This window comes from Benincasa hispida, chromosome 10 (genome assembly GCF_009727055.1).
Source record: "Benincasa hispida cultivar B227 chromosome 10, ASM972705v1, whole genome shotgun sequence".
Lineage (NCBI taxonomy): Eukaryota > Viridiplantae > Streptophyta > Magnoliopsida > Cucurbitales > Cucurbitaceae > Benincasa > Benincasa hispida.
In genome coordinates this window covers 22620652-22625416 of record NC_052358.1, presented here as the reverse complement: position 1 = coordinate 22625416, position 4765 = coordinate 22620652, and the positions used below count along the sequence as shown (strand labels likewise).

General features: G+C 38.8%; 1 non-coding gene across 1 annotated transcript; it reads right to left on the bottom strand.

Annotated features, from left to right (window-relative positions):
• Positions 1–3999: 3999 nt before the first annotated feature.
• Positions 4000–4106, bottom strand: LOC120089544. Its single transcript, XR_005485221.1, has one exon. It is a non-coding gene; the product is annotated as a small nucleolar RNA R71 (small nucleolar RNA).
• Positions 4107–4765: the final 659 nt, after the last annotated feature.

Here is a 4765-nt window from a genome sequence, read left to right as displayed (position 1 = left end):
GCTTAATGATTCTATTTTCTCCCACTACACGTTTATAAAAACTAACAATATTTCTATCCACTCGATATAACCATAATCAATAATTCAACCCTTCACAGGTTTGTTCGTAATATCGGTTTGATCAAAAGTTGTTTTACCCCCGAAATTATATCTTGCTCCTTAAGTCCCACTGATCCTCTAATGGATAATTGGTTTGTGATCTAATCACAAATCGAGTCCATCTCGAGCCAATGAGAGGGTGGGGTCCTTTATCCAAGACTCGGAGTCAGCTCTAAGGGAATAACCTCTCTACTATCCCTAAAAGCAAGTAGGAGTGGATTTCGTCTTACACTCTATGTCCCCAACTATCTAGCCGGTTTTACCCCTGAAATGGGGGGCTTATTGAGCTCGCGCTGATGAGCCAACCCTCACCCATGAAAATCTAAGGATAATCCCGAATAAAGAGGAGTTCATAGTTAGCTCAAGATGAAGGTCAAGTTACCTAGGTTATCGCTTTCAAATAGTAAGTCTTAAACAGTAAATAGCATTATAAAGTAAGAATGACTTATTTCTTGGTTCGGTCTTATAAAAAAACTTTTCACAAGATGCCTCCATTCACATATCTCCACATGAACTATTCAGGATCACATCATTTGTACTAAATACAAAGTAGACCACATCTAATAGTGTCTCCAGAATAAGGTACCCAGCCTTATCCGTATATTATACACAATTTAGATTATTTATTCGAACTTAATCCACTATTATGTCGCTACATAAAGTCCAAGTATTCATGTAATAGCCATGGATCTTAGTTTATTGGCTTTAGGTTTTTTCTAGAATGAAATGAGCAATTCATATATTCAATAACATCTTTATTGGTAACAGAATAAGTTTATTGTTTACAAATCACTAGTTTTAGGACATAAAACCCAATAAACTCCCACTTGGACTGAAACTCCAGTGAAAACACATATATACACATAATGTTGAGTTGTTGAGTTTTAGAGAGAAATACAATAAACTAGGACATCACTTACCTAAAGGGTTTGAACCCATAGGATGTAAATGGATCTATAAAAGAAAGATAGATGTAGTTGAAAACGTACAGACCTTCAAAACTAGACTTGTAGCAAAGGGTTATACCCTGAGAGAAGAAGTTGACTATGAGGAAACTTTTTCCCCTATTGCTATGCATAAGTCTATAAGAATTCTCTTATCCATAGCCACATATTATGACTATGAGATATGGCAAATGGATGTCAAAACTTCCTTTTGAATGGCAATCTTGAAGAGAGCATTTTTATGTCTCAACCTGAGAGGTTCATAGCCCAAGGTCAGGAGCAAAAAGTTTTCAAGCTGAATCGATCCATTTATTGGTTGAAATAGGCATTCAGATCTTCGAACATTAGATTTAATACTGCAATCAAATATTTTGGTTTTGATTAGAATGTTGATGAACCTTGTGTATACAAGAAAATCATCAATGATAAAGTAGCTTTTTTGGTACTTTATGAGGACGATATCCTACTCATTAAAATGATGTAGGTTACCTTACTGATATTAAAAAATGGCTAGCAGCTCAATTCCAAATGAAAATTTTGGGAGAGGAACATTATGTTATTGGAATCCAAATTATTAGAGATCACTGATAATAGGCAGAAATGCACATTATTACAGTGCAAACAAGTAAAACAATGAGGGAATGCGACAGTAAAAATATACAAAATCATGTCCAAAAGTAGTAAACTGAGAATGTTGCGATTGCATGCACCCATCGCATAAAACCAGCTAATTTACTCATTTTGTGCAGGAAAAATGCGTTGGCGCAAGTAAATTTGTGATCCAAGGAATTCGGGGTCCGCGCACATTGAAAGATTGCGATCGCAAAGCCATGCGATCGTATGCGTTCGTGAGAAGTTGCTCAAAAAGGTGGCCACATAAAGATGGTACGTCAAGGTGAAAGCTTAATAAATCATGATGGAACGGAAAGCTGTTAACGGTCAAATCCAAATTTAGTTGACAAGCCGTTAACGACACACTGTAGCAAGTACATTAAACTTTTCGATGACCATTAATCGGCACATCAGACAGAAGATTTAATGACCTCCCTTCATTGCAATCATTAGAAAGAAAAGATTCTTCACTTTGAGCTCTATAAATATCGAAGGCCACTATCGTTAGAGAGTTCACCATACAGAAGATAGTCATATACAAATTAGATAGCCGTTAGTCTGTAGTTATTCTTAAGTCTGTAGTTATTCTATACTTAGAAGGCGGAGACGAGCGAAGAGAAGAAGACACCGAGAGATCATTCTGGATAGCTCAAAAGACTGTCGGGAAGCGCTATAAACGGAGAGAGGGCCGACACTTACGAAAGCAAGGATATTCTTCTGGGCAGAGTTGGAGTGAAAAGACAGTGTAAAAGCCACGAGAAGAAAGATTATTGCTATCGGGCTTCTTATCCCTACTTTCCATTGTTGTTTTGTATTCTGCACTTTATTCATAGTAAATGGAATTCTCATCTCAACATCTGTTCAATCTCTCCACATTTTGCATGAGTAGCTAAACTTCCAAATGGGTTGAGAAGTACTTAGCTAGCATGACCTAAGATCTTCACTTTATGCGATCATCTTGTCTTATGTATGCGTCATTCACCCTTTAGAGATACTTGAGAGAGTAGTCTAAAGAAAGAATCTAGACTTGAGAAAGTCAGATTAGAATCTAGGCTTGAGAGAGTCAGATTAGAACCGCATAAGCAAGAGATAGAAACTTAGACATAAGTTCTGTTTGTTATTATGCATCGCATGCACCTTAGAAATAGGATATGATAGTATGCGGTCACCTTGTGTATGTGTGTATCATCCATCATCGCATAGACAAGAATAGAGGCTTAGACATAAGTCCTATCGACATTATCGTATACATCGCATGCGTCCTAGAAATAGGAGCTATGGCATTTGCATTGAGAGATTACATGCCGTTGTGTGTATATAGCATGATCGCATAACGTGAACGCAATCTTAGGAAGTGCTAGCTAAATCCCTTCTCAACTCGTTCATCGCATACTCATTGTATTCTCGATTTCATCAACTTTTTACTCGACTCTGTCACATAGGATTTATACTTAAACAAAACATCAACCAACTTATTTATTTTTGCCACCATAAAGGAATCAATTTTACTATCGCATAGTAACTCAGTAGTCCTTGTGTTTGACCCTTGACTTACCAAGAAACCTAGTAAGATTTATACTTGGGTTTTACTAGGAAAACTTGCATGTGCAACGCATAAATCATCATCGCAATTATACACCATAATTGTATCACATTTACAACGTATCATGTTTTTGGTGCCGTTTTTGGGGACTACGGCAGTACATATTGCGCTAACAGTAACCTTTTGATTTTCTTTGTAGCTTTCGTCCTTTGTGCACTGCCATTCCTTCGGTAAGGAAGAAGCAGGTGTCATATGAGTGAAGGAGAAGTTCTTGAGCCCAACTACGACCTAGAGATTGAAAGAACGTTTCAAAGAAGACGAAGAGACAACCGCCGACAACAGTAAGAGAGAAATCTCAATATGGCAAAACAACCGGAAGACAAAGCATCAAACGCGAACAATATCATGGCAAACCCCATTCTCCTGGCGAACGACCGCAATAGACTTATCCAGGACTATGCGTCGCTCAATCTCTATAATTTCTCCCCAAGAATCATGACGCTAGCTATGGACGGATCGAGGTTTGAGATGAAGCTGGTTATGTTGCAAATGATTCAGACGGTCGGATAGTTTGGTGGAAGATGTGACGAGGATCTACACGCCCATCTCCGGAGTTTCATCAAAATCTGCAATACTGTGTTCCCAAACATCTCAACTGAAAAAGTTCAACTAACGTTGTTCCCATTTTTGCCATGTGACCAAGCAAGAAAATGGGCCTATTCTCTCGAACCAAGGGAGATAACGTCTTGGGAAAAAGTAATAGAAGTTCATGAAGAAATACTTCCCCCTACCGAGAACGCAAGAAGGAGGAAGTTGATTACAAATTTTGAACAGAAAATTGACGAATCACTCAGCGATGCCTAGGCGAGGTTTAAAAGACTGATGCGAGATTGTCCACATAATGGCTTACCTGACTATCTTCAGACGGAGATATTTTACCACGGTTTGAACCCTGCATCGCAGACGGTTGCCAATATGGCAGCAGCTGAAGGTCTGCTTGACAAAACGTACGATGAGGCTAAAAATATCCTTGATCACATTTCGAAGAATCACGAAGATTGGCGCGAAAGCGATCAACGATTAAAAATTCGAGAAGGTGACGCAAACAATAGAGCCATCGCATCCCTACAAAATCAAATGAATGATTTGATGAATCTGATACAGGGCATCGTAATTAATAGCCTGGGAACGCAAAGAGGATAGGTCAACGCAATCGCTCAGACGAGCATGAGTTGTGCCACTTGTGGAGAAACGCATCCAATTGAGGAATGCCCAAGGAACCCGCAGTATACTTCATAAAGAAACCCTTTCTCTTATACATAGAACCCTGGGTGGAGAAACGACCCCAATTTCACATGGAAAAATAATCAACAAAATTATCAACCTATGGCACAAAAAGAAGGACCGCAAGGATTTTTCCCACGAATAAACGGGCAACCATAACATCACACCAGTAGCTCGCAAGCACCGCCATCATCCTCCCTGGAGAACCAATTAATCAGTACATTGAAAAGAATGAGACGGTCCTTCAGAGTTAGGCGACCTCTATCTGCAATCACAAAATTCA